The sequence below is a fragment of the Sminthopsis crassicaudata genome, chromosome 2 (assembly GCF_048593235.1).
Source record: "Sminthopsis crassicaudata isolate SCR6 chromosome 2, ASM4859323v1, whole genome shotgun sequence".
Lineage (NCBI taxonomy): Eukaryota > Metazoa > Chordata > Mammalia > Dasyuromorphia > Dasyuridae > Sminthopsis > Sminthopsis crassicaudata.
In genome coordinates, this window is record NC_133618.1 from 291,449,874 (window position 1) to 291,462,252 (window position 12,379).

The 12,379-nt window shown below is 36.9% G+C and overlaps 1 protein-coding gene across 1 annotated transcript in view; it reads right to left on the reverse strand.

Annotated features, from left to right (window-relative positions):
* ASB2 (ankyrin repeat and SOCS box containing 2) overlaps positions 1-12,379 on the reverse strand; it is a 259,403-nt gene that overhangs the window by 135,096 nt on the left and 111,928 nt on the right. The window lies entirely within an intron of this gene.

Sequence of the window (12,379 nt, forward strand, 5' to 3'; positions counted from 1 at the left end):
ATAATTGAGAACACCCAGTACTGTCCACAAGACTTGACCTGCATACCCTGAGAATCTCCAGGCTGCCCATTTCCTTGTACCTAGAATTAGCAACTGTGTCAAATTCTTTGGAGCACATCCAGCCCCAAGAGCAAAATGAGTTAGGGGGTCCCCTACGCCATAGGTCTGGGCCCCTTGGAACGCCCGCTCCTTATAGGAGACGCTTTTTCCAGAGCACAGTTATACCTCACACAGATAAAAGTGTTCTGTAGTCTTCAGGGTGATGACAGATGGAGGTGACACTCAGGAAAATAGAATCAGCTCCAGGCTTATCTCTTATCACTCCTGGAGAGACAGTGCTGTAAGCAGAGGTACCAGAATAGGATATGGGTCAACGATATTGGAAAACTCAGGCTCCTTGTCCGATCCCAAGCAGCATGATGACTTTCTCCTCCTTACTAGTAATAAATGAAATAAGAATGAGTAACAAAAGTCAGTCCTGGAAAGAGATCTGAAATCAAGAGACAGAAATTTAAGTTCTGAGTCGTTGGGACTGATGAAGTCCTCAGTAATTGGGTGCAGTTGGCAGAGAGGGATTGGAGCACTGATGGAATGACCCCCTCCACAAGCAGAGGACACTGGAGAGAGACCAATTTAGCTTTGTGGTCCCACTCTGTGAAGGTTCCCCCTCTGTGGGTGGCCCCACATTGTGGTGTCCAGCCAAGAAATCCAAGTTATGTCAAACCTCTGAGGTTAAATTTCACCTATAAATCTGTCTGTGGCTCACACCATCTTTGCTGAATCCCTCTTGGGGTTGTAGCCCACCATAGCTCTCTGTGCAGGTGATTATCTTCCCCTTCACCTCTCCTGTCGTTTACTGTCTTTTACACCTCCCCATTCCTTATAGGTAACTTTTAGAGTGCTGACAAGTAAGGGCAAGCTCCAACCCCATAAAGTGTCTCCTTCTTATAGCTAACTTTTAGGGTGCTGCCAGTTAAAGGCAGGCTCCAACTCCATAAAGTGTCTTTCTCCTTATAGCTAACTTTTAAAGGGCTGCCAGCTAAGAGAAGGCTCTAGCCCCATAAAGTGTCCTTCTCCTTCTTATAGCTAACTTTTAGGGTGCTGCCAGCTAAGAGAAGGCTCTAGCCCCATAAAATGTCTTTCTCCTTCTTATAGCTAACTTTTAGGGTGCTGCCAGCTAAGAGTAGGCTCCAACCCCATAAAGTGTCCTCCTTATAGCTAACTTTTAGGGTGCTACCAGCATGCTCCAACCTCATTAAGGTGTTCCCTTTCTCCTGGTAAATTGTGAGTTCCATAAGGGAACTAGTCTTTTTAATTAATTTATTTTTTAAATTGTTAAAACCTCTTTCTATATGTGTAAAGGACTAGAACTGAGCAAATGGACTTGGATAATGGAGCACATGAGACTAATTGCCAGTTAGACAATTCTCTCTTAACATGATTGAAGGTTGACCCTCCCCAGCTGTTCTGTGCTGACTTGATTGGTGGGACAAAGACGGGAAGTCTAATCCCCTGACTTCCAGCTCAAGAGACCAAGAATAAAGCCTGACTCTGGCTGATTTCTGGGAAGACAGAGTTCCAGCATATATGCTCTCCCCATTCTATTTCATATTTACCATTCCTAGTGTCTATTATCTCTTCATTTTTGTCTGTAAACTCATCTCCTAAATAAATCTCTCTTTTTAAAAGAGAATGGCCATTGTGAATTCTTCACATGACGAAACTCCAACATTTGGTGCTCTCCCAAATCACATCATTTGGCACCCACAATCCCATCATTTCTACTTAGATAACTTTGAGTTAGGGGTAGAAATCATGGAGTTTAATCTTTTGTCTTTATAGAAAAAGGAGACTGCAGCAGATTGTCTTGCCTAGGTCTTCAGGAAATGGCAGAGCTGGAATTTGAATCCAGCTTTTCTGGTTCCATACTGAAGGATTTTTTTTCACTATTTTTCCTTTTGGAGGTAATCAGGGTTAAGTGACTTGACCAGAGTCACACAGCTAATAAGCATCTGAAATGGGATTTGAACTCACATCCTCCTGACTCCAGGGCCGTGCAATATCCACTGCCTGCCTTTCACAGTTAGCATTTAGATAGCACTTTGAGATTCACAAAGCATTTTTTTATCTCATTTGATCCTCACACTAATTTGGGAGGTAGATGAGATGCTATTATTGTTCCCAGTTTACAAATAAGGAAATGGGGACCAAGAGAGGTGAGGTGATTTGACCAGGATCACACAGCATCAGAAGCAGAATTTGAACTCAGTCCAGGACTTAATCCACCATATACTAGTTGTCTAGTTTGACTCCATTTCCTCTTCCCTCAAGTAAATGGATTGAACTAGATTATCTTTAAGGCCCCACAAAACTCTGGATACAAGATCTCTACTTGCCATCAGGACATGATTATTTTAACTCAAAAGCAGAGGACAAGCAAGAACTCTGTGACTCCTGAGCTTAGTGAAGGAACAACTGTGGGAGGCTGGGATTCCTACAAGGACATACCAAGGCTTGATGAGAACTCAAGGGACTTAAAAGTTGCTTTCTCATGTAACAGCTCCAAGAGTTGGCTAGGATATGTGAGGGAATGGGCTGCTAGCCCCAACCAGAGGAAAAGGAGCAAACTCAAGTCCCAAATCCCACCTGGAACAAGCTGTTCTTACTTTCTAGCTTTTTTCTGTAACCTCGAAAATGCTGGCTGGCACCAGACTCCTTCCAAACCTCTTGGGAAAAGACTCTATTTCCCACCATCCCTGACCCCATAGAGGCCCCTCTTCCCTTCTTAGACCCAAGCCAGAAAGCAGTTTCAAAAGAGCTTAGCACAATTTAAGTGAAGGGGTAAACATGAAAAGATCATTTAATAGAGAGTTTAAGAAATAGAAAAGGACAGAACTCAGTGATAGAAAATTATTCTGACTTTGCAACTCAATATAAGCTTAGATGAAAAGTTGCATCATGCAGAAAGTGTGCTACACAATACTAAAATCCTAATTCTGTCATGTGATAGCTACATGATCTTGAGTAAAAAAAAAAATCCCTTCACTTTTTTGACACCTTAACAAAATTATGCTCTTAGAATTTCTTTTTTTATATTTTTATATTTTTTATTTAATAAAGAAAACAAAATATAAAACAAAACCTTGTCATCAGGATTAAATATATAAAACAATAAATTACCAATTCAAGAAAGTATATATAATAGAAGAAATTATATTCATGAGTGTTCATCTTTGCTTTCTTGTAAATTGTTCTTTTGCTCTCTGATACGTACTTTTTTACTTTGTTCTTTTTTTCCTCTTTCACCCCCCCCATCTCTTCCAAGCAGAGTATAGTTAATCATAAATATGTTTGTATATATTTATATAGCTATATACATACACACACACATATATATACACATACCCATATTCACACCCACTCACAGACACACACACATGCATAGAGCAACATGCATACATTTCTCAGACCCACACATATATATAAATACACATGCTATATGTACCCATTTGTAAATATGCATCTAAAACATTAATACTGATGACATTTAATGTAGGTTTCTTTCTTGATTGAATCTTCAAGTTTGACTTTGTCTAGGATCAATGATTACTAGCTCTACTTTTTTTTTTCCCTAATAAATTCTACTCCTAATCCTTGTTGTAGTTTATGCAAATCTCTTCTTTTCTATCTCTGCTAACTCTTCTGCTGTCCCTTAATTTGCCTTACTATTACTTAATCTTCCTCCACCCACGGATCTCTCCGTAGTCTTCTTCCCCCACCCCTTTGCTTACTATTCCACCCATCCCTCCTCCCCTATTTCTGTATAGATTTTGGAGAGTACCATAGCCTTCATAGTATATATGTAGTTTTGCCTATTTAACCCATTCCCAATGTGAGTAGGTTTTCAGAACTACTAGGCCTCCTTCTTCTCTCTAATGCTTCATTGTCTATTCTTCCTCTGATCCTCATTTGTATAATATAATTATTATTTTGAATTTTTCCTAGGAGATTTTGTTTTTTAGAGTCAGATCTTACTCAATTCTGCCCCAAATCTTTATTTTGAGCTGCCCCAAATCTTTATTATTGATGTCAGTATTAAACATATGGTATATATTTCCATGTAAAAAACATAAACATGTTAAAACATAAACAATTCAGGTTCCTAGAAATTGATCTTTGATGTTGACTCTTACACATTAAATTTTCTGTTGAGTTTAGGTTTAGTCAAAAGTCCTGAAAATCTGCAAGTTTGTTACATATCTATTTTTTGTTTCATTCAAATAACAATTTTACTGCATATGATATTTTTGATCAAGAGGCCTAGTTTTCTTGATTGCCTCAGGAAAAAAAAAAAAAGAAATGTTGCTTTCATTATTGTGTCAAGATTCTTTTTTGGTTACAATTTTCAGATTGTCCAATTATTCTTATATTTTCTCTTCTTGATCTCTTCTTCAGATCTGTTGTTTTTCTTATAAAATGTTTCACATTCTGTTCTTTTTTCTTTCTTTATATTGTTTTATTATTTGTTTGCTCTCTTGTAGCTTCACTGGCTTTCTCTTGCCCAATTATAACTTTCAAGGAGTTATTTTTATCTACAAGACTGTATCTCCTTTTCTAATAGATTAATTTTTTTCATAATCTTCTTGGTTTCCTTGGATGGTTTTTACTTTACTTTTTTTTTTTTTAAGTTTTTTTCTCAATGTCTCTCATTTGATTTTTAAATTCTTTTTTGAGTTAGTCTATAAATTCTCTCTTGGCAATGAACCATTTAATCACCTGAATGCAAGCCTTAGAAACTATAAGACATCTTGCAAGGAAGCCATCCAGTAATTCCTGGGATTATGGCAAATAAAGAACTCATTCAGGCTCCATACCTAGTAGGTTTTTGTTTTTTTTATTTTTTTTACAGATTATGTTTGGTAAGTAGGTGCTAAATTCTGTTGCTTCTACAGGGATAACATATTAATTGGTTGTTGTCCTTTATTCTCAAAGAGGACCAAAATGGCATCATTTTGATGGAATCAAGGTACAGTATGCTGAACTGTAGCTGATCAGACCAATGTGAGCCTGGAAGATTGTGCTACAAGTCAGGCACAAATAGTCTATATGAACATTTGGCATGAAGAGGCCTTTAAATTGGACTATTTCATGTTTTTTTACGTCACATGGGAGTAGTAATTCTAGTCTTCTGTGAACATCCTATACCCCAGACAAAATATTATAAGTATTCTAAATACCTTTTTAGTTTAGTACCTGGGACAAAGTACAGTTGGCTTTACCCTAGTTACAGATCTAGCTATGTGAACAAAGAGAATAATATTTTCACTAATCTATTTCATGATGTTGTTCACAGAATCATAATTAATGTAGATTTAGAGCATTGGAGGTCATATAGTTCAGTCTTCTCATTTTACAGATGAAGAAACTTAGACTAAAAAGATTAAGCTCTAAGGATTAAAATCCTGATTGTGTGACATTAAAGTCAATAATCTTTATACTTCACCATCACCTCATTGAAAAAATTCTTTTTAAATGACTACAAAAATGGAAGTTGTTTATATTTTAAACTTCAACTCTGTGGAATGAAAGAATTTTTTCTCCTGGTAAATGAATTCAAGGAGGACCTAGGGAAGGTATTTGGATGAGAAGAAGAGAACAGAGAAAAGATAAATCTGCTTAATGTCCACAGAATCATCACTTTGGTTATTCACCCTGTCCCCATGTGGTAGGAAGGTCAAGGACAAGGACAAGTTAAAAGCAGAGTTGCTTTTTTTTAAATTATAAAACTGGCTAGAAATGCTAGCTTGCATGATTCCTTGTTTATTCTCCCTCCTAATCGCATAACTGTCTCATTGCAGCTCAGATCTTGTGGTAAGATTTAGGATTGGTTGTCCTATTGCTTGGTATCAAGAAAAGAAAATTTCTTTCCCAGGATTTACTTGGTAACATGGTGGAATGGGAAAAAAAAAAAAAAAGTCAGTCAACTGGCATTTATTGAATGCCTGCTGGGTGCCAAGTACCATGCCAGACACTAAAGACAAAGAAAGGCAAAAAAATAATAATAATAACCAAACCTAGAAAAATGGTTACTCATACTTGATCAGTTTTCCTCTCTGGTCCCAGTTTCCTCACTTTAAAAGGATAAAGTTAGAAGAAATTACCTCTTGGTTCCTACCTGAATTCTAATCTATATCTACTCTACAAAGGTCTTTAAATCTTTTTTTTTTTTTTTTTTTTTTTTTTTTTTTTTTTTTACAATGGGCACTCTGTAGCTATAAATTCCAGTGGTTCTGTTCTTTCATAAGAATATGAAGCTAAAGAAACATTATTATCTGGTAACCACCCTTCTGATGACCCTTTCTGTACTTTGCCAGACTGCTCCTGGAGCACATACAATTAACAGCAAGCATGTGCTTGGAGCCTTCCCAAAACATTAGGACCTTCCATAATTTATTAGTATAGCTTTCAAGAACCCAGGATCATCTCCATGGTATAATGAGATGTCAGAAGAGAACTAATAGAGATACACTGTATATCTTTTTTTTTTTTTTTTTTTTTTTTTTTTTTTTGGAGTAAAGAGGAAAAAACAGTATGGAAATCCAGACCTGTGACTTCATTAGAGTAAAGAATTCCCTTCCCCCATGCAATGCTACACCTTAACTAGAACATCCTTACAGAACTGCCTAGGACACTGAAAGGTTAAGTGACTTATTCCCACAAATAATATGTGTCAAAGGTAGGACTTGAATGCTTTGGTGTACATAGAGATAGTTATTTTACTTGTGAAGGGAAGTTCCTGGAGAGAAAACTCCTTTTTCAATGCATGTCAGCACCTTTTCTGAATCCAATAAACTTAGTAAGTTGTCTAGAGTAGAAGTGCATACACAGCCTGCAGGATATATGTAGCCCAAAACAGGCTCACAAAAATTCCTAGGATAGCCTGAACCAGATTAAGAAGTAATCAGGAAATATTTAGCCAAATTAAATAAATATAATAAGACATAGATAAGGTTAATCTGTGGTTTTCTTAGTCAATATACAGCCCAAAGGAATTTTTGTATACATGACTCCATTTGTATTTGAGTTTGACATCATAAGTCTAAAGAACCAAGATACTTAGTGTCACACAGCTAATAGATTGTTTTCGTCCTTCATTTTGGAAGAGAACCAAAATGACATTACTATGTTAAGAGTCCAATTACAGTGTGTCCAACTGTGGCTGATCAGATCAATGTGAGTTCGGAATGCTCTGCCACAGGTCAGGCACAAATAGTCCCTATGAACATTTAGGGTCGCTTCTCTAATTTTGCACATCTCGCATTTCTTCTGAGATAATTCAATTCTGCTTTGCTCATAGAGCACAGCATCTTCTCTGATGAGGGTACACTAATCTGAGCAGTCCTGTGCCAGTGACTCCAATGTCATACAATCAATTCTAAAGTTCTTGAGAGTGTCCTTGTATGGCTTTTCCTGATCACCATATGAGGACTTGCCTTGTGTGAGTTCTCTGTAAAATAATCCTTTTGGCAAGCGTACATTTGGCATTTGAGCAATGTGGCCAGCCCAATGGAGCTGTGCTCTCTGCAGTAGAGTTGGAATGCCTGGGAGTTAGAGAAAGGGCTTCCAGTGTCTGGTATCTCATCCTGCCAGGTGATCTTCAGAATCCTCCTAAGGCAATTCAAATGGATGCGGTTGAATTTCCTGGAATGGTGTTGGTATACTGTCCAGGTTTCACAGGTATACAACAATGAACTCACCACAACGGCTCTGTAGATCTTCAGTTTGGTAATCAGCCTAATACCTTTCCTTTCAGATCCTCCCAAACACTGAGCCAGCTCCGGTAATTCTCATTATCCACATGGATATCCCTGGAAAGCATACTGCCAAGGTAAGAGAACTTATCCAGCAGATATGTGTCAAAAGTTAGACTGTAAGGTAGGTATGCCTAACTCTGAGGCTAGCTCTCTACTATGCCATAAAGCCTCTCTTTCCTTGCACTTAGTAAATATTTTGTTTGTTCATTTTGAAAATCTAATGCAATCCTGAAAATATTTACAAGTATTACAGCAGTGTTGTCTCTCTTCCCAAATCTATACTGGACTCCTGGATCTTCACAAGAATAAATCTACCTATTCTGTAAACCTACTATATTGCTCCTAGAATGTTGGTGATACACAGGTGTAAAACTGGTTTTTTTATGTTTCTTTGTTCAGCTTAGTTGGTCTCTTCTCCCTATTCACTTTTTCTCTAGGGACTTAACCAGACACATTCAGTTATAAAAATTAGATACAATACAATACAATGCAAGAGTCCTTTGGGACTACCTATCCCTCTATTGTTTTATAGAATTTATTAAATGAAAAGTTAGCACTTCAATCATAATATTTTTTTCCACTCCCTTAATAAAATTACTACCATTTTAGGCAGAGATTTGGCTCTTTGCCATAATTTGAATTTATGTTCCCTGTGAGTCTTTTCATGTTTGAAGCAAAACTTTAGATTACCACAAACATCAGAGTAAAGAAACAATGTTTGTTAATGGATTAGCAATGGGAAGAAATTTGATGGAAGAGCAGAACATTTCTTTTTCTTTTCCAAAGCACTTATATTCTAATAATATTTTATTTTTTCCAGTTAACATATAAAAATAGTTTTCAACACTCATTTTTAAAAGATTGTGAGTTCCAAATTTTTCTCCTTCCTCCCTTCCCCAAGGCAGCTAATATAGCTTACACGTGTACAATCATGTTAAATATATTTCTACTTTAGTCATGTTGTGAAAGAAGACCCAGATCAAAAGGAAAAAAACAAGAGAGAAAAAAAAATAAGTGAGAATAGTATGCTTCTATCTACATTCAGACTCCATACTTCTTTCTCTGCATGTGGTCAGCATTTTCTATCATAAGTACCTTGGAACTGTCTTGGATCACTATATTTGCTGAGAAAAACTAAGTCTATCAAAATTGATAATGTTACTGTTACTGTGAACAATATTCTCCTAATTTAAAAACAGAACTTTTTTTTTTTTTTTTTTTTTAAGTATTTTTTCTAGTCCTTGAAGAGGTGGATAAAATCTTCTGCTCCTGGATTCCTGTAGAGACCTATGGTTCTCCTGAGCTTCTTTCTTGTATATCTACTCTACTCTTTCTCCTCTCACCTCACATCCACCCTATTCTTTCTTTCTTCTCTCACCTCTGAATGCCAGTTCTTTATATTGGTTCTTCAAGTCCCTATTTTCAAATTGTGTCTCAGAGTTTATATATATGGGAAGCAGGGGTGAAAGGGAATGAGTGTGTTTGTGTGTGTGTGTGTGTGTATGTGTGTGTGTGTGTGTGTGTGTGTGTGTGTATGTATTCCTTAAGAATTCCAAAGCGTAACATTTGGAACTCAAAATTTTAAATGGATATTAAAATCTGTCTTTACATGTAATAAGAAAGAATAAAATACTATTTTTTTTAAAAACCACAGACTCAATTATGCCTTCTGGCTAAAAAAAAAAAAAAAAAAAAAAAAAAATCCCCATAGCCCCAAATCACTCTCAAGGCTGAAAAATAAATTCTTGCCTCTTTGAACTACAAATCTCAAGATGCCTGTCAATTCTTAAATCCCTTAAGGCACTGGTATCTTTAAGCATGTACTTTTTTTTTTTTTTAGTACTGACATTTTTTTTAAAAGAATCTGCTTTACCAAAGGTATTTTGCTAGATGCTGGAAGTATAAAGACAAAACAAAGTTAGTTTTTCCCTTCAAGGAATTTAGACACAATTGGAAGTGAGTATGGAGGATTCAATTAGGTGGCACAATGGATAGTACACCAGGCCTGGATTTAGGGAAGACTCATTTTTCTGACTTCAAATCTGGCTTCTGACTCTGACTGGCTGTGTGAACCTTAGAAATGCCACTTAACCCTGTTTGCCTTAATCCACTGGAGAAGGAAGCAACAAACCACTTCAAGTCTCTTTAGGGCAACTAAGTTCAAATCCTTCCTGAGACTTTTATTAGCTGTATGACACTGGACAAGTGACTTAATCTTGTTTGCCTAAGTTTCCTCATCTATAGTATAAGCTGGAGAAGGAAACGGCAAACCACTCCAGTATTTTTGCCAAGAAAACCCCAAATGGGGTCAGAAAAAAATCAGTAAAATGACTAAACAACAAAAATAGAGAATTCAACCTGGGAAAAAAATAAATATATATACAAAGATTGGAGGGCAAATTAATATTAGACCTTTTCACAAGGGTAGATTTTACTTTGAATAGGGAAAACAGGAATCGGGACTATATGGGACAATTAGCTGGGAATAAAAGATAGTACAGAAAGTGCTGAAGACAAACTGCTTTTGTTTTTCTTTCTGGAGAGAACTTTTTTACTCCATTAGCAGCAGTGGTTAGCTAAATTGTCAAGGCACTGAATCACTGTGCAGCCTGGAGGATTCTGAACATAAGTAGGCCATGTCCAAATAGCATGGCTAAGGCTCTAGACCCTCAGTCTTTCCCCAGGGAAACAGTGACTCCCTGATCAGGATAAGTAACCAGGCTTCAGTATTAACTTGAGCTTTCTAAATAAATGCATCCAGGAAGAAAAAAAAAAAAATGGGAGGAAGGCAGAACAGATGCTTACAGCTATCTAGTTATCCAAATGTTATATGAAGAGAACAGAAAAAAAAAAAAAAAAAAACAGAAATTACCCTCTCTTTCTTTGAAAGTTTTGCTAATAAGATTTTATTTTACATCATATTTTTAAAAAATCTTATATCTATATTTTTATGGCTTATATCTTTTATATCTTTATTTTACATCTTTATTTCTGAATATATCTCCCCCTTGCCCTTCCCAATTCAAATCAAACCAAAGATTTAAAAAAAGAACAGTTGAACAAAATTCACCAACATACCAACTTTGAGTCTAACAATATGGGCAAAGTTCCATATCTGTAGATTCTAGCTTTGCAAAGAAAAAGATACTTTTTCTCTTCTCTTTTCCAGGGCCAAGTTTAGTCATCATCATTATATATTGTTCAGTTTTCTTTATACTTTGCAGTCATTGTATATATTGTTTTTCTAGCTCTACTTAATTTACACTGCATTTGTTCCTCTCTGAACACCTCTCTGAACAGTCCATATCCATTGTATTTGAGGGCCCGGGAATATTCCACAATATTCATCTATCACAATTAATATAGCCATTCCCTAAGCAATTTGCCCCAACCCCTTAACTGTCCCCTTTTTTTGTCTTTCACACGGACTAGCTCAGAGGCCTGTCACTGAGTTATCTAGATACTAAGTAAAGCATGTTAGGCTAAGAATAAAATCCTCACAGAAAGCAAATACTTTCCACTACCCTTCCGCTTTTAGGTGACTATTTTGGGTGGCAGTCTCAGTAGAGACTATTGCTTTGCTAGAGCTGAGTTTCTGTAGCTTCTTATACAATATTTATATATCTTAAAGCTGGAAAGAAGAAAACTTTTCACTTAACTCCCTGACATTAAGCAGCATGGTGTAATGGAAAGAGCACAAGGGCAATCAGTATACCTGCTTCTAATCCTGGCTCTTCCATCTATTGGTTCTGCAATCTGGACAAAGTCCCTTTTTGCATTCCCCACCCTAGGCTTCAGTTTTCTCATCTGTGAGCAGGTTAAGAAACTGGGCTCAATGGGGTCTCACTTCCAGCTCCAAAAGTGTGTGTCCAAAAATGCCCTCGTGTTTCCACAGTCAGGTAAGGTATAGTTATGCCCATATTTCAGCTAAAGTCTAGGTAACTTGTCAGAAGTAAATAATTAGTTGTTATTGTGTTTGTTCTTGAAGAAGACTACTGACTTGCCAGTAAATTGGGTTTAAAGGAGGCAGGGCTGTACAAAACCATAAGCTTCACTCTCTCCGACTCCAATGGCAAGACAAAAGTCAACACCACTGACAAGAGATGGCCTAGCAACATGAAAGTTTAGAAATGGATGAACTAGGGGACAGCTAGGTGGCGCAGTGGATAGAGCACCAGCCCTGAATTCAGGAGGACCCGAGTTCAAATCTGGTCTCAGACACTTAACACTTCCTAGCTGTGTGACCCTGGGCAAGTCACTTAACCCTAGCCTAAAAAAAAAAACAGTGGAAGAACTATCTCTCAGGGTACATACTTTATACAGGATAAATATGTTACATTTCATAAACAGAGGACTCAATCAAAGCCTGAGTTTTTTATCTCCTTTCTCTCACTGCATCCATCCACTTAAGAAACAAAGACATCTTCTTGTCTTCCAACAAGAGACAACCTCCAAGACATTAATGGTCACAATTAAATGACAATGTCACCATGGACTATTTTAGGAGGATTGATTGGGAGAGGAAGTCGAGAAAAAGTTCCTGTTTTTAACCTGTGACACTAGAC